Source organism: Aquarana catesbeiana, linkage group LG05 (genome assembly GCF_042186555.1).
Source record: "Aquarana catesbeiana isolate 2022-GZ linkage group LG05, ASM4218655v1, whole genome shotgun sequence".
Classification (NCBI taxonomy): domain Eukaryota; kingdom Metazoa; phylum Chordata; class Amphibia; order Anura; family Ranidae; genus Aquarana; species Aquarana catesbeiana.
The window spans coordinates 497553841-497579908 of NC_133328.1; the positions used below are offsets into that span (position 1 = coordinate 497553841).

At 40.3% G+C, this 26068-nt stretch overlaps 1 protein-coding gene and 1 long non-coding RNA gene across 4 annotated transcripts in view; one reads left to right on the plus strand and one right to left on the minus strand.

Annotated features, from left to right (window-relative positions):
- The window catches only part of LOC141145152 (uncharacterized), a 195521-nt gene extending 184755 nt beyond the window's left edge, over positions 1 to 10766 (minus strand). Inside the window, exon 1 of the long non-coding RNA XR_012244520.1 lies at positions 10556 to 10766. This is a non-coding gene — a long non-coding RNA (uncharacterized lncRNA). The remainder of the gene's footprint in view (positions 1 to 10555) is intronic.
- Positions 1 to 26068, plus strand: part of MAPRE2 (microtubule associated protein RP/EB family member 2) — a 337172-nt gene that overhangs the window by 130596 nt on the left and 180508 nt on the right. The gene's annotated exons all lie outside the window — the stretch shown is intronic.

Below are 26068 nucleotides of genomic sequence, written 5' to 3' on the forward strand. Positions count from 1 at the left end.
GCAATCTTTTTATAGCCTAGACAATCTTTATGTAGAGCAACAATTTATTTTTCAAATCTTCTGAGAGTTCTTTGCCATGACCAGTATGAGAGATAGAGAGCGATAACACCAAATTTAACACACCTGCTCCCCATTCACAGCTGAGACCTTGTAACACTGACGAGTCACATGACACTGGGGATGGAAAATGGCTAGTTGGACCCAATTTGGACATTTTCACTTAGGGATGTACTCACTTTTGTTGCCAGCGGTTTAGACATTAATGGCTGTGTGTTGAGTTATTTTGAGGGGACAGCAAATTTACACTGTTATACAAGCTGTACACTCACTACTTTACATTGTAGCAAAGTGTTATTTCTTCAGTGTTTTTACATGAAAAGATATAATAAAATATTTACAAAAATGTGAGGGGTGTACTCACTTTTGTGAGATACTGTAGCTCCATGTTTGACATTTATCCATTACTTTTAAGTAATCCTTGGGCATATAAGCACTCTGTTCTTGTATCTCCTGGTCTTAAAAACAAAAACACAAACAAGTACATGTGTAGCCTTAAGTGAAAGTTCACTAAATGCATAGTGCCATGTTCAATTTCTGTCCAGTTGTCCAACAATCAGCATTGAAATCTGCTGGCCATTAAGCCTGGGTTCACACTAGAACACAGTGAATTTGCTGCAGATTTGGCACCTCCTCTAAATCGCAACACAAACTGATTGCGGAGTGTATGTTAAGTCAACGACACCCCGTAATCAGTTTGCAAAACCCATCATGATTTGCAGAATCCGATCGCAAGGGTGTGACCACTCTCCAGTTTGAGCCCCCATTCACATCGGCGTGATTTGACATGCGATTTGACAGGTCAATTTGCATGTCAAATCAGAGCCTATTGCCGGCAATAATAGCATCCCAAAAGATGTAATACCGACTTTGCGGCGCCGCACCGATTTCCAAAAGTAGTTCCTGCACTACTTTTGTGACTTCGGGGGTGACTTTCAATAAACATCTGATCTGTGCATGAACCTGCACAGATGTCTTTCAAGTCACCCATGAAGTTGGACTGAAATGCGGCTTTGAAATCGTGCGAGTTCAGATGAACTCGCACGATTTCAAAGCCATGTTCAGTGTGAATGAGTGCTTGGGGTCCTTTCACACAAGCTTTCCGATTAGGTCCGCCTATGTGATTTTCAGGCGGACCTGATCGAATCTTGCGGTCTCCTCTATGGAGTGGCGGATGTCAGCGGGTACCTGCAAAAACCAGATGCATGGTGGTTCTACTTTTCATCCGACTGGCAGATTAGATAGAATGGAAACGGACAAGCAGTCCATTTCCATACAGTCTCCACATAGAGGAGAGTAGGACTGTGTCCGTGTCCGCTCTGCACAGAGGAGCGGACAGGACCTGTAATCAGGGATCAGCGGAATCCGCTGCATGGAGGTGTGCATGTGAAAGGGACCTTAGTAGAACAACCCCCATGCATTGCAAGTCTAAAAAAAAATTGCCATTGACACTTCAGCCCAACACCACCAAAGTTGGCCTAATCTGTTGTAGGTTGAACTGCCCTCAGCCAAGTTGCCTTAGGCTTCATGTACACGGGACGTTTTTACATGGCCTGAGGTTAGATAATTTAAAAGATTATGCAAGCTGTGGCTAGCTAAAAAAAAACTAGAAAAAGTATCATTTTTTTTTACTCTATATACAAATATAAAACTTGCCAGTGAGCTAACCCTAATGATGGAAATCTCAAGAAGTGACCCTTTTGGCTTGTTACAGCTAAGGTTTGTTCTGCTTATATTTTGCCTTCACTGGTTCCTCCTTTCCCCCTTTACCAACATGCTAATGCAATGTTTTAAGAAAAAAAAAGGTTTCCCTTTGCATTAAATACTTTATGAAGCTAGTAACATCACTTGGTCTCTGTGCTTCTGTCTGCAATTCTGGCAATTCAAGGTTCTTGCGAGTTGCTGACATGGTGCTGTATATAGGAATGGAAGGAACTGAAATCTGATAAATGTAATGGCCTGGGCCAAAGATAGGGTCGGAGGAGGAAAAGGCTAGATGATGTTGGTTGTCCTCCAGCCAGAAAATGAGGCAGCCTCTATCAGACTTGCTGCAAGTTTGAATGCACACTGTAAGAAGCTCATAGTGTTCAGTGAAAGCAGATTTGGCAGTGCAAATTCGCACTGATGTGTGGCTTTGAAATCGTAGTAAAGTAGCGAGATTTGAAAGCCGCACCGATGTGAACGGGGGCTTATAGGAGAAGTATAGCTGAAGCTTTTTTGCCTGTACTTTTCCTATGGATCACAGGAGTGCAGTTCATTCTACACTCCTGTGACCCTGTATTCAGCTGACAGCCGGCTAGTGATCGATGTCGGCTGACATCACAAAGCCCCTGATTCAGGCTCCAAAAAGCTCCCAACCATATGGTCAGGATCCACCCAGATGCCTAGACCTGCAGCTGGCTCAGCCTCTCAGCAAATCGCTAGAAGACTAAGCCAGCCACTCCCTCCCCCTTCACAGCCTAGCGCTCCAGTGAGTGCTGGAGGGGCAGAGCAGAGAGCCAGTGACTGACAGTCACCACCTCTCTGCAGCCTTAAAGACCAACATTTGAGTAATCAGCTGTCTTTGATCACTCAGTTCTCAGTCGCTTTCCAGAAGCATTAGACAAGTAGCTCAGAGGTGATATCTTGCCTCCTCACCACCTAGTTTAACCATTTTTAAAGTCTGCAGCACCATAGCGCATGCTGCATTAAATGCTGTTGCAAAGGGGTTGTGGCACAGTCACTTGCACTTGCCACATGGGTGGTATGATTTTCACTGACAATGTTAACTCGCTCAGCATTGGGGAAGGATAGTGGCATAAATCTGCAGCTAAACCACCTGTTTTTACTGCCCCTCAGCCACCCATGTAAACAAGGGGTAACAGTTTGTTATATACTGCTGCAAATTGGTGATTATCTTGTCCTAATGGATGGCCTTAGTGGCACATTTATTACCTCTGGGAAGCCTTTTGTCTCTGCAGTGGTTGTGCCTGAGGAGTAATAAAACTGTTGTTAAGATTTCTCTGAAAAAGCAAAACATAATAAAGGGGGGTACAAATCCTAGTGCATTTTGTACGGTACAGATATACAGCGATAGCAAAAAACAGGGATATACAATGTAATACTGACATATAATCACACACATAGGTTGGACTTGTGTCTTTTTTCAACCTCACCTACTATGTAACCTTGCAAGAGTATTCACCCCCCTTGGCATTTTTCATATTTTGCTGCTTCATAACCTGGCATTTACATGGATTGTTTGAGGATTTGCAGCATTTAATTTACAGAACATGCCCACAACCTTGAAGATGATTTTTTATTTTTTTTTATTGTGAAGCAAACAACAAATAGGACAAAATAATAGAAAAAGTCAATGTGCATAACTATTCACCCCCCTAAAGTCAATACTTTGTAGAGCCACCTTTTGCGGCTATCACAGCTCTCGCTTTTGGATAAGTCTTTATGAGCTTGCCAAATCTTACCACTGGGATTTTTGCCCATTCCTCCTTGCAAAACTGCTCCAGCTCCTTCAGGTTGGATGGTTTGCGCTTGTGAACAGCAATCTTTAAGTCTGACCACAGATTTTCTATTGGATTAAGGTCTGGGCTTTGACTAGGCCATTCCAACACATTTACATGTTTCCCCTTAAACCACTCAAGTGTTGCTTTAGCAGTGTGTTTGGGGTCATTGTCCTGATGGAAGGTGAACCTCCGTCCTAGCCTCAAATCACACGCAGAGTGGTACAGGTTTTGCTTAAGAATATCCCTGTATTTAGCACCATCCATCTTTCCCTCAACCCTGACCAGTTTCCCAGTCCCGACTGCTGAAAAATATCCCCACAGCATGATGCTACCACCACCATGTTTCACTGTGGGTGTTGTGATGGTGTTCTTTGGGTGATGTGTTGGGTTTGCGTCAGACAGCATTTTCTTTGATGGCCAAAAAGTTCAATTTTAGTCTCATCAGACCAGAGCACCTTCCTCCATACATTTTGGGAGTCTCCCACATGCCTTTTCGCAAATTGAAAACCTGCCATTTTGTTTTTTTGTCTTTCTTCTGGCCACTCTGCCATAAAGCCCAACTCTATGGAGTGTACGGCTTTTTGTCGTCCTATGTACAGATATTCCAGTCTCTGCCGTGGAACTCTGCAGCTCCTCCAGGGTTACCTTGGGTCTCTGTGCAGCCTCTCTGATTAATGCCCTCCTTGCCCGGTCCGTGAGTTTTGGTGTGTGGCCGTCTCTTGGCAGGTTTGCTGTTGTGCCATGTTGTTTCCATTTGGTTATGATAGATTTGATGGTGCTCCTAGTGATCATCAAAGATTTGGATATTTTTTTATAACCTAACCATGACTTGTACTTCTCAACAACATTGTTCCTTGGTCTTCATGGCAGTGTTTGGTTAGTGGTGCCTCTTGCTTAGGTGTTGCAGCCTCTGTTGGCCTTTCAAAAAGGTGTGTATATGTAATGACAGATCAGGTGGACATCATTTCACTAATTATGTGACTTCTGATGGTAATTGGTTGCACCAGAGCTTTTTATGGGCTTCATAACAAAGGGGATGAATACATACACACATGTCAACTATCAGTTTTTAATTTCTGAAAATAGTTTTATGTATATATTTTTCTAATTGTACTTCCCCAACTTAGACTATTATGTTCTGATTCATCCCATATAATTCAGATTAAAAAAAATTGAACTAAAGGCTGTAACAGTGTAACAAGGTAAAAAGCCAAGGGGGGGTGTATACTTTTGCAAGGCACTGTATAGTCCTACCTTTTTAAATGCGTATAGGCTTGTTTATAAAAGCAACCAACACAAATCCATCCTCAAATTCTTAACCTAGAACCTGGATTGGTGGTGATCAACAACAAATGCGTTTTAGAGTGTAATTGTTTTATTTAAATGAGATCTTCACAGCTTTATCAGGTTTGTACTAAGTGGCTTTTGTTGTCTATTATTAATTTATATTAGAACCAAATATGGGTCTTGGATGGTTGTAAACCATAGACCAGCAGCTACTAAATGTTGAAACTAAGCCATAATGTAATTTGATGTGGTGTACCTGTGCCATGCTTACTGTGGCCAGAACACGGTGAAAAAAAAGCTGCACATTTATAGAGCACAGCCATGTGCTACATGTGAATTACATTACAAATGTGAATTATGTGTCAGATAATAAGTGTGGTCACATGATCAAAGTCATGTGATTGTTCTCTAATCAGGAAGTTCTCTCTGCAGCTAAGAGAGAGTTCTGTTGGACAAGACTGTGCATGATCAGAATCAATAAACAACAAAGAAAAAGCTTTTGTCGTATTTTCATATGAATTTGCGTTCATCGGTTCCGATGTGCTGTGAAACAACGCGGAAAATCTGACGATCGTTCGCTTGATTTTCTTATAGTGTGTACCCCACTTTACTCAAAATCCTACGCATACTAGGGCCAATTTAGACAGGAGTCAAATAACCTACCAGCATGTCTTTGGAGTGTGGGAGGAAACCGGAGTACCCGGAGGAAACCCACGCAGGCACAGGGAGAACATGCAAATTTCAGGCAGGTAGTGTCATGGTTGGGATTCGAATCGATGACCCTAGTGCTAGGCAGAAGTCCTAACTATTTGTGCTGCCCAATGCTTTTCTGTGACCACCTATTACTAGGATTTGTTGTATGGTATATGCGTTTCAGCCAATATTTTTTGCCAGACAATATGAATTCATGCCAATCCTAACAAAAACCAATGATCTATGACATTTTATTTTCCTGAAATTCTAATTTTCACCCATGCAGCAAATTTCTGCAGGTCAACATGGTATAAAGGCTAGTTTTAAAACTATGCAGAGGGTAAAGTTATTTCTGTACATCTAGCGGCCATCTTGTCAGCCGTAACGTTTACATGAATGGCATGTATCTTGCTGGCTAGACAGCTTAACATACAAATATCATAGTGAAATGATGCTAGACACACCAAGGATTTTTATGTGCATATTTGTTTTTCCAGATCTTGGCAGAGAGTGCAGATGTTTGGTGGTTCTCTTCTTTTTCTGCCAAGCACTGAAGCATAGTAGACACGCTTGGTTTATTATAGTAAATAAGCAGTAAGTGTGGGTTGGGACGCTTTTATTACCTGGGGAACCTGCACTGGTTTTTACAAGTAACATGTACTAGTCCTATGATATGGGAGATAGATTAAAAGAAATAGAATAAAGAAAATGGTCTGTGCTACATTGGCAATAAGGGGATTGCTCCTATTTCCTAACCTGCAGTAGATGAGTAAATATTTAAATATGACTGGTTGCTTAGGGCAGCAAACCGATAACTCTTTATAAGTCAGCCTCAGGCTCGCCACACATTACACAATTTTCTTGTACAATTTTTCTTTAGATTTACCAAAACTATATACTGTAATATGAGGTCTGGAATGTAAAATAATTGTAAAATTCTATATACTGTATGTGTTTAAAATGTATTCATTCATTCATTCAGCCCTGGAAGATTTGGCTGCTCAATGACCAGGCTATTTTTTGCGATACGGCACGGCGTCGCTTTAACTGACAATTGCTTGGTCGTGCGACGCTGTGCCCAATCAAAATTGACATCAATTTTGTTTGGGTAAAAAACAACAATAAGCACATATTGTTTGGTTTGCGCAAATGTTATAGCGTCTACAAAATAGGGTATAGATTTCTGAAATTTTTTTACATTTTTTAAATTTTTTTACTAGTAATGGCCGCAATCAGTGATTTTATTGGGACTGGGATATTGCAGCAGACAAATCAGACACTTTTGACACACTTTTGGGACCAGTGACATTTATACAGCGATCGGTGCTATAAAAATGCACTGATTACTGTATAAATGACACTGGCAGGGAAGGGGTTAACACTAGGGAGCGATCAAGGGGTTGACTGTGTTCCCTAGGTGTGTTCTATCTGTAGGGGGGGTGAGTCTGACTAGGGGAAGAGAGAGATCGGTTTTCATACTCGGTATGAACACACGATCTGTCTCCTCTCCCCTGAGAGAACCGGGACTTGTGTATTTACACACACGTCCCCATTCTCGTTCTGTAACGAGCAATCGTGGGTGCCCCTGGCGGTCATAGCGCCCGCCGGGCCCTCGCATCGGCTCCGGGGACACGCTTCTGGCATTTGCCACCGGAGGCATCTTAAAGAGCCGACATACAGCTACGACAGCTCGCGCAGGGGAGCCAACCTGTTGCAGTATAACATCATATTCCTGATGTGTGCCTGCTGTACCATGTACTTGTATGTACTTGTATGAAAAAGTATCCTACTCGTATTTGTTGTTGCCTCCTTTGTATGAAATACCTGGTGTTTCTGCCAGTCGCTCTGCTTTGCTAACATAATTTGACCAGGAGAGTACAGTGTGGTCAGTTCTCTAGATGTACAAAAAAGTGGCAACCATCCCAAGCTATTATCTAGCTGTGCTGAGAACTCAGCCTGCTCTCCTCCAATGATCAGACTTGTCCTGACACTGTTCTACACCCCCCTGCACAGCCATTCACTGGGAAGCCCAGTGTGCTGTTTCTCCTCCCCCAGCTCTCTGAGCTCCTTGTGCAGCTCATTTACAAAGATGCAATATACATGTATAGATTTCATACACAGATGTATACTAGCCTATAGGCCAGGAATATGCAATTAGCGGACCTCCAGCTGTTGCAGAACTACATGTCCCATGAGGCATAGCAAGACTCTGACAGCCACAAGCATGACACCCAGAGGCAGAGGCATGATGGGACTTGTAGTTTTGCAACAGCAGGAGGTCCGCTAATTGCATATCCCTGCTATAGGCCCATTCACACAGCTGTGCACAGCAAAGCAAGTGTTCTGCTGAGTATAACAGCATAAACAAAAATAGGGTGCAACTGTGTCGGGGGCCTGAATTTCGGCTGTATTTTACACTGTACTCCTGTAAACATTTCTGCTAATGTTACATGCGTCCAACAGGCAGCAAACAGGGGGGACCCTATTGGCCGCTGCTTCTGGCTGACATGTCAGTATCAGCACATAAGCTACAAATTCAGAGACCATGTGTAATCAGTGGTGCAAGTGATACTGAATACATATTGTTGGTATAGACATGTCAGACAGAAGCAGAGTCCGTAGCCAGTAGGATCTCTGTATGCTGAGTGCATGTTACCAATCACAAACCTTAAATGCATACAGGAGATATGCTTGATCTTTCTACCAGCAAGATCCTGCGTATTATATGGAATGTATGGATGTATTTTGGATACGTCCATGTGAATAAGCCAAAATTCTTCTATTTTCCCATGAAAATATATTGTTAAACTATGAAGAAGTGTGAAAATCTAAGTTCTGTTGGTCTGCAGAAGACCAGTTTTACCATCTGATACAAAATGTTAATTGTGCTATGTAGTGCATCTTGCATGTCATTGCAAAGCCATGTTGTCTGGTTTGTACTAGATGACAGATTGAACGCCCAAAAAGTTGTCAGAATGACTGCTGGATTAATGCCTTAATAATAATCCAGTAATCAATGCAAGGATTGTGTTGCAAGGTCTACCTGCACATATTCCATACGTTTTTATGTAATCATATTGTATTGACCCCTGATGACGTCACATCTGACGAAATGATTGTTGGGACGCTACGCACACACGTTCTGCGCATGTGCGATCTTATTTTAAACGGCATGTCCATCTTTTTCCTTGCAAGGATTATTGCTGCATTTTTATATCTGCTTTGGAGTTGGTGTATTGCAACTCCCCTTTTTTAATAAAACCCTTTGGAAAGACTTTCTACACTATTTTTCTTTTTTACATTATTATCTCCTGCCGTCTACACCACTGGGACTCCATTGGATGTCTATGGATCTGTCCGGAGAGGAAAGCCAGATTCTTCCATCGGTGAATCTTTGATTCCACTTAAAGAGGAAGTAAACCCTGATGGGTGTTACTTCCTCTTTGTTTCCCTGCAAAGGTAAAGCATAATGGGCTACTATACATTGCATAGTAGCCCATTATGTGACACTTACCTGCAGGAGAAGCCCGCGATGTCCCGTCTTCCTCGCTAGTAGCGAGCGTCCATTCTTCACCCCTCTTCCTTCTGGGGCCGCAAACTCTGGCTCTGTGACTGGCCGGAGTCGCGTTACATCGCATGCGCGCGGGAGCCGCCTTTAAAGGCATGACCAGAGCTAGAAACAGCACAGCGTGCCCTTTCTAACTCCGGCACATGCGCAGAAGAAATTGCCCTATGGCGATTTGCAAATATCTCCTAGACTGTGCAGGTCTGGGAGATATTTCAAGCACCTACAGGTAAGCCTTAATCTAGGCTTACCTGTAGGTTAAAGTGGTTGTAAAGGGTGTACAACCACTTTAAAGCGCTGTTTGACCCCCCTGAGTAAGGGAGGTCGCAGGCTTTCTGGTAAGCCTTTTATCTTAATGAGGTGACGGGTAACACGGTGATGAGCACCTGATCTACGTTATATGCTGCACTTTGAAGTCACTATATTGGATTCCAGCAATATATGAACATTTTTCTCATTTGTATCGGTTTGCACTTTTGTGCACTTTGTATACGACTTTGGTTTCACCATAGTTGCATAGCACAAGTTATCACATTTCACTGCACAGCTGCACTTTATTTGAATTTGTTATTATGTTCATGTTATACTGCACATTTATAATACTGTGTTTTACCTACTCTACATATGTTTTCATGCACAGGGTCAATCTGTGTTTAAACCTAGCACTGCACTCTATTACCTGCAATCATATTGTAGCTTATTCCTTCCTAGTGGAAAAACGTTTCCATTCAGTTCTCCTCTTGGTAGTGTTATGGGCAATTAGCTCAGTATCACAGCCTGTAAAGATCAAAAATATCGCTCGATGGGGTGATTATTGGATGTACAGGTAAATGTGGTTGTGATAAGACTCAAGGAAACTGCCTATGTATCCTAGATGGCCTTCATTACACAAGAGATGTAAGAAGTATTCCTACAGTGCTCCAATGACCAGACTTACAAAACTGGATTATCTTTTCTATGTTGTATTTATCAATTCTGGTCACAGAACATATAGTCATATGTGTTATTTCTTTGGTTAAAGAATACAATTAGGATGTATGAATTCATACAGAGATACAATAATTTGTATTTCTTAGAGCTACCTGGAGCTTAGGTTTAATCAGTTGCCATTCATTCATCTTATCTTTTCTATCCATGTTGTATTTATCAATTTCTGGTCACAGAACAAATAGTCATGTGTAATTTCTTTAAACTGGTTAAAAATACATTTGATGAATAAATATATACAGAGCTATGATAATTTTGTATTTCTTATAGCTACTTGAAGCTTGGGTTTAATCAGTCGCCATTCACCCATAGCTGATATATTAGCTGCCTGTGGAATTGGCTTTGAATTATTCTGGTTTTATTTCTTTAAAGTTACATTTTTACTTCTTTGCACTTTACCATAGATTAGACCATGTTGGCTGCCTTGTTCACAGCAGTGGTCCTGATCACACCATTTACTTACCTTCTCTCTCATGTCTCCATGGCCCTGCCACATCAAAAGCATCATTTCTTTTAACGGCTCATACAACAGACTATGGTTAGCTGATGAAACATTGAGAATAGCCTGGCCTCAGCGGTAATTGACACCCTATACCTGGGTCTGTAGTATATCTCTCTTTTTAAATATCCAGTTACTAGACCATCCTCTACATGCTGCTCAGCGTTCCAGGATATTACCTACTCGCTGCAGACCAAGTTAATGATTTGCAAGCGAGAGCCGGAATCTACAGTTTAAACAAGGTGTTGACCCTGTTGAAATCTGCTCAATTGCTGGAACAAAAGAGAGCTATTTCCATCTTTATTTTCTAAGTAGAGAACAAGAAACACATGCTTCTAAAAAGTATTTTTATTGCATCCAATTAAATGAGATCAGAAGAAATTTTGAAAAAATATCTTTCTATGCAAAGAGACAGGAGCCAAAGCTTACTTTGATTGGTTACTTTGTATCTCGCCACATATGTGATTGGTCTGTTTCGAGTAGAGCAATTTTTCTTTGATAGACAGAGTTAAACATGTTTATGTAATTCTTTTAATAGCAGAGTGTGCTCGTTGTGTATAGCGTATGCAGCCACAAATGTGACCTGTAGAATAGAAATGGTAAACATCTGCTATCCATTTTGTGCTGTAACACTCGCACACATGCATGCTTGTTCTGTGCTGCTTTGTGAAAGGGGTGGACAGGGACTGCTCATACAAAGGGTCCCTTCCTGCACATAAATGATCCCGTTTCCTTGACTGCTAAATCTGTAAAATGTGAATTGATACACAAATAAACCCAGAGGCCCTCAAGGGAATATTACAGAGCTACATATACACTTCCAATTCCAGCCTACCATATTTCTTTAATGTTAAAGGATGCAGTGGGAACAGAGTGTAAATCGCGCTCTCCTAAATAAATATTATCTATTCAGTCCAGCCAAAAAATATGCAGCACTATTTAATTCTCTATTGTTAGCATCTGCTTCTCTATGCTAAGACCAAGTATAAAGTATGTAACACCTATGGAAAAATAAATGTTTTCTGTAAAATCTTTTTTTCTGTTGCATGTGCTGTCATACATTGGCTAATACATATTATTTTGTGTTTTCTGTTATTTTTTCCAATTCAATACATTGGCTAATACATATTATTTTGTGTTTTCTGTTATTTTTTCCAATTCAATACATTGGCTAATACATATTATTTTGTGTTTTCTGTTATTTTTTCCAATTCATTATTAAAATAAGTGACAAGCCTGCTTCACTCTGTTTTTCAATCAGTTTTTCTGTATTAAATAAGTAGGCACATCTGGCAATTTTTTAATCCCCTGAACCTGAGATTTAGCCCAAGGGTACAGAGGTTGTTAGGAGAAGTTATTATTATTATACATGATGTATATAGTGCCAACAGTTTGCACAGCATTTTACAATATAAAAGAAGACCGTACATTTACAATACAAGCTGGGTTAAGCATAGTACACACGGGCCGAATGTCAGCCAGCATGAGCCGGTTTAATAGAAACCACTGGACATTTGGGCCATGTGTATGGCAGCCGGTCCAACAGAAGCAGAACATTTGGCCAGCTTCTGTCGAAGGCTTATGACTGAAAAAGGTCTGCCAACCAACTCCCTATCGGCGGAGAGCGCTGACCGGAGTGTTATGGCGGGGGGGCAGCCCCCTGTCAGAACACAATACAACAGCAGGGGAGATCACTGTACTAACATCGGATTGTTAGTACAGTGGCTTCTACCTGAGCTTTCAATTTGTTTTTTTTATGCGTTCAACCTGCTGGATTGATAGAAAAAAAACTTGTGTGTACTAGGCTTTAGGAAGACCCTGTTCGTAAGAGTTTACAATCGAATAGGCTTTAGGAGAACCCTGTTCATAAGAGTTTACGATTGAATAGATTATATGCCAAATTAAAGTGGAACTATACTCGCTTCGGCTCCAGCGATGTGGTGTGCCGGAGCTCCTCGCCCGGCCACTGACCTCTTCGGGTGGCCTGCTTTATGGTCTCGATTGCTAGCCCCTTTCATTGGCTGCACAGGGATGACGTCACTCCCATGCATGCACGGGAGTTTAGTCAAATTCAGCATTGCCTAATTCGTACAGTGAGCTGTGCATCCGCGGCTCACTATACAAGGGCGGACAGGCAGGTAGGTAAATTTAATGAAGAAGAGACAAAGCATGTCTCTTCTGTATTAAAATTCCTGCCTGTTCACTTGTTTTTAGGCCTAAAGTTATACTTTTAAGGTTATGGTCAACAGAACAATGGCCAGGCCCTACCCAGTATCCTCTGCACTCTATGGGGTATCAAAAATGGAATGCCATTCCTCTCAGTACTTGTAGCTAACTAATAGGCAGTGCATTCAGTGCACTGTCTAGTGCCCTGAGCCAGGAGTGATTAATTGTATTGAACCCATTCTCCATCAACACCCCTCCTTTTTGCACTGCAATCTGAACCCCTATTTTGACTGTTGGTCATTAAAGTCAATACTCCAATTGTAGACCAGAGACTGAAGCCAGTGAGCCATATTTCCAGCAGTCATGTTGATTAGCCATAGACCCTGGCCAGAAGCCATCAAGTTTCTATCCCTAATAAAAAGGCTCTGAGAGATGATAGTTCTGTTGGATGTGATAGTCGAAGCGTGGCAGCTCATTATTGTATTTGTGGAAAATTAAAAGAGAGGCAAGCAGGGATGTAGACTGAAGACCCATATTCAGACTTTTGCTATTCAGGTCAGTAGTCCATTGAAGGCATTTATTCAAAGGAAACCACAGTTGGATTTACAGGTTGCTTGAGTTATACTCAAATTTACTTGGGAAATGCAATTTTCTTTTGTTACCCTAGAATCCCTTGGATAGCGGATTATGTTATCTCAAAATTGATAAACCAATTTTAACAGACAGTTAAGCTTTTCAATATCTCAGAGCAAGGTAGGATCCTTTCTGTTTTGGCTTCCTGTCATTATGGTTTATTTTTTTTGTTTTTTTAGTATTTATTTAACAATAGTAAAACCTGCTAACCAGAATGCTGCAGCTAATGTCAGCTTAGGCTGTCCCCACTTAGCTGGAGAATACACCCGCTTACAATAGGCATAGGCGATAAGTTAATCCTGGATTCAGCAATGATTTGGTGAGTCCCATGTCTTCAAGCCTTTCAACTGATGTATGAATAGCTACTGAATCTGAGCGTTCTTATGGATAATTGATTAGTAAATGGAAGATTGTGCTGGTTTCAGCAGGTTTTTTTTTTAGTAATTTGTGAGTGGTGCCAATACTAAAAAATGTGATAAAGGAACTGAAATTCAATCAATTTTTTTTTTTTATAATTTTACATAGCGTGGATAATGAGAATAACCTCTGTCAAGCTCTTGCTTTTTCACCAGGACAGGGAAAAAACTAAATCTATACAGATATAAAAAAAGGTTTTGGCTCGAGTTCACCTTAATAAATCTAGCCATAGCAAATTATTTGTAGTAGCAAATTATTTGTAGTAGCAAATATATGTACAGATTTCCATTTCCCGTTTGTTTTCTTTGACTTGACATGCACAACTAATGTGGGTTTGTTAGATGCTCCTCAATAATTTAAATTGGGAAATGTGAGAACTTGTAATTTAAAATTTTAGTGTTCCTAATGACTGCTCTATCATTATAACATTTAGCCAACTTTTTAGTCTTCTACACCTCCATATTGCCCCATCATTGGGATGCAATATTTTAATTACCACAGTCTTTCTGCATGTAAATTAACAAATAATATTAATAATTTGCAATTCTAAATTGTATAGAAAAGGGCACTATACCAGCCTCTATAGTTGGTTTTTAATTTGGAATACCTGCCAGACCTGTCTAAGAACCATATTCACTGAGTGTTCTTTCTTCCCTTTCATTCAGAGCCATCACCAGTCATCACCTATTCATCCTCTCTTGTTCTAGCACATAATGTACCCTTCCCCCTCTCTAGGCTTTTTTTCTGATCTCCTGCGGTCACTATTATTGCCTTCCCCCTCTCATTATGTCATTGTATGGCAGCTGGATTCAGTTCTTGAGTGATTTAGTTCATTAAACTGTCCATACACTATAAATTTTGGCCAGTTTCTGATGAACCAGCCGAAATTTGCTATGTGGGTTCGGCCCACTCCTGCCAGACATCCTTCAATGGAAAAGTTAAAGGAGCAGGACAGAAAATTTTTGCCAAATGGAGGCTGCAAATAATCAGATGCAGCTTCTGTTTGGGTATTCAAAAAGCTGCCTGAGTTAGCTAAATGAATACACTAAGCACAGAAGAAGATTTATCCATCTGCCCTGTATAGCATTGATGGAGGAACCTGTTTGATTTTTTTGGGCTGAACAAGTGCATAGCCAGCTTTAGGTTCTTGGTTGAATTATGTATATGCCATAGGGTACAGTTCATAACTAACTGGCAAGGGTGATAAATGTCCATTCAGGATCAATAGATAAAGGCTTACTGGTATTCTGAAACCTTGTGGGTTACCTTGAAATATAGCTCTCTTGCTTGGTACTTAATATAAAAGTCAGCGAGAACAGCCCAGATCATTATAGGGCTTCAGCAATAACTCTTGATCCTGAGGTCCAACACAACCACACAGAATAAGCAGCATCACTCCTAGCGTGTACATAGAATGAGCACCAGATTATAATAAAATCATTTTCTTACGGCAGATGTTGTATGCTTGTATCAGAAATCTTCATGAACAAACCTCTCAATTTGCAGCTGTGGATTGTACCTGCAAAAAACACACAAATGTGGCTGCACTGTGCTTTCTTATGATGTACAGATTTGATGGTGTATTTGTAGTTTCTCACTCCTGACCAGCAGACCCTTCGTCCTATGTTCCACCAGGCAAATAGTACACCCAGGCTGCAAAATAGCATAAGACAGACTGCACACAAGATTAAAGGAGAAGTCCAGCCTGAGCTTTTTAGGCTGGGCTTCTTCTAAGGGTCACAGGAGTGCAATACGTTTTGCACTCCTGTGACTTGTTTTCAGCAGACATCGGTCTGAGATTCACTCTCTGCTGCCATTACTGAAATCAGTCGAGGCAGAGCATCATCCCGACTTCGGAAGTCTGGATCCGCCAGCTGCCTGGACTGATGGCAGTCTCAACCTCTCAGCTAAAGAGACGCTGAGACCGCCGCTCCCTGCCCCTCCCCAGCTCAGCGCTCCAGTGAGCATGGAGGAGCAGTCAGCAGCTCTCCGCTCAGGGAGGTGAGAGAACCGAGCCATCAGCGGTGTTCGGTGGCTCAGTTCTCAGTGAAGAGATGGCGGGGGACAGATGCAGCATCGGTCTGATGCTGCATCCACCTAGGTAAGTATGAATACCAAAAAAAACCCCCCATACATATGAAAAACCCAAAGCATATAAAAAATTCTCATCAAGGGCCACACTCTCTCCCTTTTACCTACCTCCCCCATGAAGCCTGAAGGCCAAACCCAGGTTGTGAGAGAACAGGGCCTGGGTGGTTTTGACTGACTTAAGGATGGAGAATGATTGCTGAAGAAATGTAATGATCTTGTGCGCTCTTACTGACTTTTAGATTGATTTCACCCTAGCCGCCTCCAAAGTTGCACGATTTTCAGTGCAACTGTGGAGTCCAACTTTGATACGACTTTTTGAAGTGACTCTGAAGTGACTTTGATAAGACTTTAACACTCTCTGGCATTGAAGTCATGTCAAATTAGTGCACAAACCTTTTCTGAAGTGGCAGTGACTTCAGTAGTGTCAATTGGAACAGTCCTCATAGAGATACATGGCATTTCACATGTCCTGCAACTTTGGGTCGTACAAGTGTGAAGGGAGCCTTAAAGTATAACAGAAGGCAAAACTTTTTTCTGTTTTGGACAGAATAGTTGGACAGAGTGGAGATGGATTGGAACATCTTTTCAAAATTGTTATTGCTGTCTGTATCCCCAGTTAAGGAGATTCACCCTCTCTATTTGTCCTGTTTTCTGTTGTCATCAAAAGCAAAAATAAAATAAAATCCCAAATTTTAGTTTGTCCCCAGAACAGTAATAAGGGGGAAAACTTCCAATGGGGTGACTTGTGGGGCCTCAATGGATTCCCTTAATTTGCAGGGATTTCTTCTCACTTCCTGTTGGATGGCAAAAAAAAAACTCTGACAGGGGTTATAACCCTCCCTTACTCTATCCAAAAATGTTGTCTATAGTTCTACTTTAAGGACTTTTATTTTTTATTATTATTATTATTATCTTTTACGTAATTATCGTAAGAAATAGTGACTTCAGTGGTTTTAAGCACAGTAACGATAATATTTTGTTACATTTTGAAAGGTTGGCGGACCTCTTTCAGCTGTTGCTTTCTAGAACTCCTTGCCACAACTTTTTTTTCCTTTTTTTTTTTTTTTTTGCCTGGTTGCTTCTGGTTGCTTCTCTTCTCTGTCCTCTGTAGCACTGTCAAAGCTCAATTCCAGGCAACAAGTGAAATAATTCAGTGAGTTACTCTGTCCAGTAAACACTAGAACCATGCTGAGGTCAGATACTTCAATGTGTGTGTGTGTGTGTGTGTGTGTGTGTGTGTGTGTGTGTGTGTGTGTGTCATGCACATCTACAGCACAGGATTGGCTGTTACCTGCACCCAGAAACTGCACCAGCGAAGAACCAGGACAGTGGATGAGTTAGACCGGGTGGAGGAAGAGTTTGGTTAATATGCTTAATGAAGATGAGCTTTAATTAAATAAAAAAAAGTTTAATACAAAGTCCAAATTCAGGATAAAAGTAAATTCAACTGCTTATATTTCTTTATCTGTTGCGTGTTTTTACATGCAGTTACCACTAATGGTAACCCCCGATTGTGCATTTTTGTCATTTACATTTAATATATTTTTCATATTTATAGAGGAGTGACATAGTATGCAGTGCCTTACAAAGTGCATAAAACAAATTACATCAGTCCTTATACCCCAAAGGAGCTCACAATCTAATGCATCTTCTAGACTGACACACACTGGCTACTTTTGGAATTAGGCCAATTCACGTGTTAATTTTTTTGGTTTGTGGGAGGAAACTGAGTATCCAGATAAAGCCATGCTAACACAGGGAGAACATGCAAACTCTATGCATAAGTTAAAGTGATACTAAAATCTCGTATTTTTTTCATTAAAAATAACAAACATGTTATACTTACCTGCTCTGTGCAGCTGTTTTGCACAGAGCAGTCCAGATCCTCCCCTTATCGGGTCCCTCTTCTGTGCTCCTGGCCCCTCCCTCCTGTTGAGTGCCCCCACAGCAATCAGCTTACTATGAGGGCACCTGAGCTGCAACTCCCTGTGTCCATTCAGACACGGTGCCATGGCCCGGCCCCACCCACTTTCTCTCCTCATTGGCTCTCTAACTTTGATTGACAGCAGCGGGAGACAGTGGCGCCGTGCTGCTGTCTCAGCCAATGAGGAGGGGGTTCCTGGACAGCAGATTCTCACGTGCAACCTCACTGGATCTAGATGGACCTCAGGTAAGTATTATGGAGGCTGCTGCACACAGAAGACTTTTTATCTTAATGCATAGAATGTGTTAAGATAAAAAAAAAACCTTCTGCCTTTACAAACACTGTAAGTTCTGGTTGTCCAGCTTTGTGACTGCACCCTATATGTATCCCATTAAGAATAACATTACACAGCAGAAGGAATTTACTTTCTAACTGTTGGGTTGCATGATGTTCCCTTACCAGTCATATTTCATATTTCAATGATGGGGTTGCTCCTTTATCCCTTGATAATGTGAATGAAACTAGTCGGGAGAAGCTACAGCAGTGACTTTAACACACCCGCTGGGGTGTGTGCATGTGATTGTTCTATATGCGATTTTACTCCTGCCTTCTTAAAAGTAGTTTTAACCTTCATCAAAAAGTCTGGATTTTTAATTACTACATTATGAGTTCCTCCTTTGTCTCTCCCTTTTTCTGAGCCCACTGTTGAGCATCCTGGTCGTATGGTAACCCATCCTGGAATCTTGGCTCCTGATATCCATCCATCCCATGGGATACTGGGATAAAGTGCAGCCAGACCCCCATCCTGGGGTCAGAGTAGCTGAGCCTACTGTTGAACATCCTGGTTGTATGGTAACCCATCCTGGAATCTTGGCTCCTGATAGCCATCCATCCCATGGGGATACTTGGATAAAGTGCAGCCAGACCCCCATCTTGGGGTCAGAATTGCTGGTAAGCGGCTTGAGAGTTGGATGTGCACTTTTGCGTGCAAAGATTTTGCTATCCACACTGAAATATGGATTTTTGTTGATACACAATTATAAATTACCTTTTTGCACAAGAGCACTTATCTTTTTTCTGATGGACTTGATCATTTATGAATATTTTTACCACATTCTTATTTACAGTTTTTGTTATATATAAATTTCTTACTTGATTGAATTTATGCACTTTATATTGATAGCACTATTATTAATATGTATGTTATTTATGTGGACATTTTGTGAGTGCAGCTGTCGCTGAGAAATTATTATTTTTTACTATTTGGTGACACTTTTTGCACAACTTATTTTTTGGGTTAATGACAGGTTTCAATCTGGTTGGTGACTGTAAAAAGCATCTTAGAATTTAGAATTTGTGTACACCAGGCATCCTGAGTGGATTGCTACATGGATAAAAAAAAAAAAAGCCATTTAACAGACAGTCTGTGCTTCCTGTACTCATCTCAAGGTTTTATTTTCAGCTTTGGTTGGATTGTACCCTTAAAATGCCTATGGAGTGGCTTTATGTGCATACTGCTACATCAAAGACATCTGTTTGAAATACAATTCAGTATTAGATTATATTTTTACAAAGTGTATTAAGTTTGTGAATACATAGGCCATGGTTGTTGTGTGAATTATAATTCAAACTTTCCCAAAGAGAGTTACCTAAACTTTTTTGGTAATTTTTATCGTCATTAGTTTTAGGTTGTTTGAAGCCTCTGAGATAGTCCTGTAAAAATGACTACTTCTTTTTTTTTTTTTTTTTTTTTTTTTTTTTTTTTTTTTTTACAAAAGCCTTGAATAGACAGATTAATGCTTTTATAATGGATCATTCTAGTTGGATAATCAGAATGCAGTAATAGCAGGATTAGTATGCAATAAAGAGGATTAATCACATATAGTCATAAGCTCTGGAACATGGCATTAAACTAGGGCTGCTTTACTTTTGACTGTTAGCCGACATCTATAGTTTTAAAACTACCCTAGGTATAAACTGCATATTATTTCTAGTAAGTTTGTGTTAAAATTAGCAAGGACCAATAAGACACTAGTGTTATTAAGGATTGTGACAGTGTTATTATGTGTGCTGACATTTACAATATGATCAATTTATTCTTGGTCATGTGGGGAAGTAATTCTGGAAATGTACACTAAATACTGTATACAGAACTTGTAAATGTGACCATACAGTGTTTCCTGTACATCTCAGCTATAGAAATCGTCCTCTGTATTGTGCATTAAAGGCTATCTTAAGGGGAGCATTATTTTCACTTCCTGTCCCATAAACACAACAGGAAGTGAGGAGAAATCTCTTCAAATGAAGGCAAATCCCCTCTTAGACTTTTATAGTTGTAAACGGAACAAGTTTTTCCCTTCTGAAGAATTCCCCTCTTTCTTGTTCTGGTGATAAGCCACATTTTGATTCCTCTCACTTTAATTCCCATTGACAATGGTTACTAGAACAAATACAGAGGGTGACTTTCCCCAGCCAGAGACATAGACATCAATAAAAACCCAACATAGTTTCTATAGATTTCTCAGTAATCATTTTAATAGAGAAAATATAAAGGTTCCAATGCATGTTGATTTTATGTTATCGTTCTCTCCCATCGAGCCATCCTTCTTTTTGTGTTCTGCGTTTTGCCAGAGATGGACAAGCGGCTGACCCGAATATGCCATAGAATACAGGCATTCTGATATATGTCTCCTTACACTTGTTGCAAACTTTAATGCTTGCAATTAGCAAAACAAACAGTCTGTGAACTCTCTCAGACCTGCAATTTTATTATTGACAGTGATTTTTAGAGGCATCTCTGTACACAATGAGACAGCATGCCAAATTAAATGAAATAGATTCCTGTGTGGTTATAATTAAAAAAAAAAAAAAATAAGAAAACAAAGTGACAGTGCAAAGGCATAACTAATAGTATATGCTGTTTAAATATTCCTTCCTTTTTGAGGTTATGTCAAGCCATAGCTACCTGGAGTCTTGCTCGGTCACCTATGCAAACAATTACTGTCTCAAAGTCTCTGTTCACATAAGTACAAGTATGTTCCCATATTATTATTAATATTATTATTATATAGGATTTGTATAGCGCCAACAGTTTTCGCAGCACTTTTCAACATGAGGGCAGACAGTACATTTACTATACAATTCAACACAGCAGGAATCAGAGGGTCCTACTCATTAAGGCTTACATTCTAAAAGGGAGGGTCAAATGATACAAAAGGTAATAACTTGGGGGGGGGGGGGTGAGCTGATATAGAAAATAAAAGTACAGTTGTCAGAGGTAGGGAAGGCTTCTCTAAGGAGAAGGGTTTTTTTCAGGGATCGCCTAAAAGCAGACAGAGTAGGAGATGGTCAGATTGGGGGTAGGGATTTTAAAAGGATGGGAGAGCCTCCAGAGAAGTCAGCATTATCAGTCAGAACTACAGGTCTCGCTGCTGCCACAATGCTGCTTCCCTGTTGTACTAATGCTAGTAAATGGCAGACTCCCTGACATTGCTGTAATGTAAACCGCCTGGGGGATCCTTGGTGATGTTATTGACCAAATATGGTAATGACCATATTTGGTCAATGACATCTCCCAGGATCCCTAGCTGCTTTGTTATATTTTAGCAGCAGGGATTTGGATGGGTATTTGTTCAGCAGTTGAACGAATCTCCTGTACGGGGATGTTTTGCTGTCATTGTGTATTCAGCAAATACTATTATCTTACACACCTAGATGATCTGAAGTGCAGTATTCAGAAGCACAATTTTTTTTTATAGTTGCCATAGATACTGAATCTACATTACCCGTTTTAATTATAAGGGATAACAGCTTGCAATTCATTTTGAAGTTAGACATCATATGTTACATGTATCATGATCTTTAACACACAGCTTTTGCTCCAGCAATAAAGGAGCCACAAATCCCAGCTTGCCATGCCACCTTTGGCGGAATATACCTTTTGAAGTCACATTTGTCACACAAATGCCAACACAAAGACTTCTTCCCTCCCCCATTCCAAATGCCCCTATGGCAGGAGATGTGTGATATTTAATTTGTTTTCCCTTTATAAAGGCTGCGTGATGTGACATTCTTCCAGTGATATCTTACTGCTGCACACTTGTCACTGCTTGGTTTTAGATGATTCTTCATTGCTTCAATAGACAGGCTTTAAAATAAAGACAGGCAACTGTAATGCACAAGATAGCCAGCGGAAAATCCTGTTTTTTGATCTTCACACTGTAATTGCAAGGTAAGTATATTTTTTTCTATAAGGATTATATGTTTACCTTCCACTCAGAATACAAATACCATATATACTCGAGTATAAGCTGAGTTTTTCAGCACATTTTTTTGTGCTGAAAGTGCCCCCTCGGCTTATACTCGAGTCAAGCACTTTTCTGGTGCAAAAAATGACATTTTCCAAACCAAATTTGGGGCCCCATATCTCAAGACTACTCAGTGCTAGGAACCCTAAATTTGGAGTGCAAACCCAGGGGATCAAGCACTACAACATATCCAAAGCTGGGGTTCTTAGCACCAAGTGGCCCTGAGATATGGAGCCCCAAAGTCGGTTCGGAAAATGTCATTCTCTGCTGCACAAAAGTGCTTGACATTTTCTGAACTGATTTTGGGGCCCCGTATCTCGGAGCCACTTGGTGTTATGAACCCCAGCTTTGGATATGTTGTAGTGCTGGTTTCACTGGGTTTGCACACCAAATCTGGGGTTCCTAGCACCAAGTGGCCCCGAGATACAGGGCCCCAAAATCAGTTCTGCAGCAATGTCATTTCGGGACCCTTTGGGTCCAGAGACCCCAAATTTTGGCTGCAGCTAGGGGGCATCTAGGATCCCTTAACTACCGAGTTTGAAGTTCGGGGGACCTATGGCTCCAAGTGGGCACAGTGAGGCATGCAAATGGGAACAGTGAAGCTGCAAATGGGCAATGTTGACTCTCTTTTCCACTTACAGTAGCTGCGCATTTCTCACCCTAGGCTTATACTCGAGTCAGTAAGTTTTCCCAGTTTTTTGTGGTAAAATTAGGTGCCTCGGCTTATATTCGGGTTGGCTTATACTCGAGTATATATGGTACATAGTTACAGATGATGTTTCTCGTGATAGAAGTATGGTGCTTGCTATCGGGCAGTCCTCCTCGTCTTTCTTTTTTACGTCATAAGTTACTGACCTGGAACATGGACCCAACATACAAGTTTATTCGAGGTTAGTGGATTAGTGAATCAAAAGTAGGGGCCTTTTACATCAGCATTCACTTCAGAATTGCCTGTCCCTCCGTACAAGTCAATAAGAATCCAAAAGCAGCTTAGAAGGTAAACTGCAGGTCAAAATAAGGTCAACTGCAGGTCAAATGCACCTGTGAATGAACTCTGATCTCAAACTAATCTCAAATGCAAGCTGAACGCAACTAAATGTGTGCTGCATTTACCCACAGACACAAGTCCTAAGGGTGAAGGCACTGAAGCGTGCGCCTTGCAAAACAAGTCAGTGTTGGCAGTTCTCAAAATTCTGTCCTAATTGGTATTGTCCAATTCACGTAGAACAGGAAATTAAAGGTCAATGAACGATTTTTGAAGATTTTGAACGTTAATCTTTTTCAGAACTTTATTTTTCCTTGCAGTACAGTATAGCAAATAAACACAAAATTGGACAAAAGCTTAAAGTGGTGTTCCGGCCGAAATTATACTTTTTAAATAAAAATACCCATATAATACACAAGCTTAATGTATTCTAGTAAAGTTAATCTGTAAACTAAGGTCTGTTTTGTTAGTTTATAGCAGTAGTTTGTTATTTTTTAAACTTACAGCAGGCCGTGGCCATCTTAAGTGTGGGCATCTGAAGCCAGACTGTATTTCTTCCTGGATCTCATCCTTGCAGATCTCGCACATGCTCAGTGCAGCACAAGCAGTGTAATAGGGTTCAGGTCAGGTTTCCATAGCAACAGCAGTGTCAGAGGAAGTTGCCGCCCCTTCCCAGGAGGCATTGCAAACAGGAAATGATGCGATGGGCCACGGCCAGGGAGGAGGAAGTGAAAAATGAATACAGCAGATATACAGTAGGTGCTGAGAAAAAAAAATTAAAAATATCCAATTCGTTTACAGTGCACAGTTTAGTGGGGGATGCTGAAGAATTGTAAAAATGGGTGGAACTCCACTTTAATACTGTGGTTTATCTGCTTTTACTCGGAAAATGTATACAGGTGGTCCGCTAGTTACAAACATCCGACTTAGGCTGGCCATACATCGAATTTCAAAAGAATTTTCTTTTGAAAATCAGAAAATCTGTGCGTTTTGTGATCCAATGGTGCCACCAATCCAATTCGGCCAACCAAGCCTTCAATTTCACCTCATGTTGCTACAGAAAGGAATTTTCGTGGCTGGAAATCTTCTTTTCGCAAATTTTCTTTTCTTCCATATGTGCATTTCTTTTTCGATTACATTTCTCGCACGATTCTCCCATCATTGATTAGAAAATTGTTTGTTTTTCAAAACATTTCCAATATGTCCGATTACTCAAATTTTATTGCCGCACGAAAATCGGGTGTTGCTGCAGCCCACTAATGGTGCGAAATACGAACAAAAATTCTTAGATAAGTTTTTTGAAAGAAAATTCTTTCGAAATTCGACCCATGTATGGCCTGCCTTACAAATGACTCCTACTTACAAACCGAGGGAGACAACAGGAAGTGAGATGAAATCTACCCCTAGGAAGGGAAATTCACTCCTGTAAGAGTTATTATTGGAAAAAGGTACCTCCACTGATGTTTTATCACCAAGGCTTGTTTCCACAACAACCCAAAATTTTCAAAATCCAATTGCCATTGGGACAGAAACTGAGGTGAAATCTTCTGAACGGGGCACAGACAGCAAAACAAATGTTACAGGGGTGTTAACCCTTCCCTATGCTATCCAAAAAGCTTAAAAAATATTTTTTTTGGCTGGAGCTACACTTAAAAAAAATGTACGTGTTCTGACTTACAAACAGATTCAACTTAAGAACAAACCTACAGACCCTATCTTGTTGGTAACCCGGGGACCGCCTGTATACTGTTTTTAGGTATTCTGAGACTACATGTATGCTTTTTTAAGTGGTTACAGAGATAACATACAGTTGGGGGTATTAGTTTGACTTTGTCTGTCCTAAGGCAGTATATTTCACAATGGCATTGAGAAATTTTGACATACTGTTTGCTGTTGGCTTGTAATTCAATACTTTATTGCAGGTCTTGCTTATCTCTGAGGAGCACTTTCTGTTTCTTCATAAAATTTTTGTCATACCTGAAATACTGTAATCAAATTTTATGATAGACGATCTAAGTGGCTGTTTTATCCTCCAGCACATTTCATTTACATTTATGTTACAAGTTCTACTTCTTGTTAACTCTTTCTACTATGGTATTGTTTTATTCCACATAACATATACTGTAAGTGCCTAAAACTGTGTCCTTTGTGTATTAAAACTAGAGAAAATAAGAGGGTCTATACGGCCTTTGGCAATCAGCCAGTTATTCCCTTCTATTTTCTAAGTGGAGTAGAGAAATCAATTGGAATGCATTTGGTTAAAATGGGCAGCCCACCATCTTTTCAAATTTTTGAGGCTTTTTCTTTTTTGTACTTCTAAATCCATTTCTGTCTGGATTAATATGTTTGCTTTAAGATTAAAAGGCAGTGAAATAATTATACAGCCAATTACTTCTTTCAAATAATTTGTCGACCTTCCCCGTGACATAATCTTATTTAATAGCAAGGATTCCACAATGCTTTGAAAACTTAGAATTTGCTAAAAAATTAAAAGGCAATGTGTGTATTTTTGTCCTGGTTATTATCATTAAGCCATGGCATAGCTTCACATGTGTATTTTTTTGAAGCAATATAATCCTGTTTTTTACACTAATGCCCCTTCCTGGGTCAGGCTGTGTTGCTAGTTCGGGAATTACAGAAGGCTACTATCAGATTCTAGTACTCTTTTTAGTTATATTTAAATAAAAAATGTTTAACTACTTAAGGACCGGCCTCGTTTTGGATTTTAGGTGTTTACATGTTTAAAACAGTTTTTTTTGCTAGAAAATTACTTAGAACCCCCAAACATTATATATTGTTTTTTTTCTAACACCCTAGAGAATAAAATGGCCATTGCAATACTTTTTTTTGCACCGTATTTGCGCAGCGGTCTTATAAGCGCACTTTTTTTTTTAAAAAATTCACTTTTTTTAATAAAAAAATAAGACAACAGTAAAGTTAGCCCAATTGTTTTT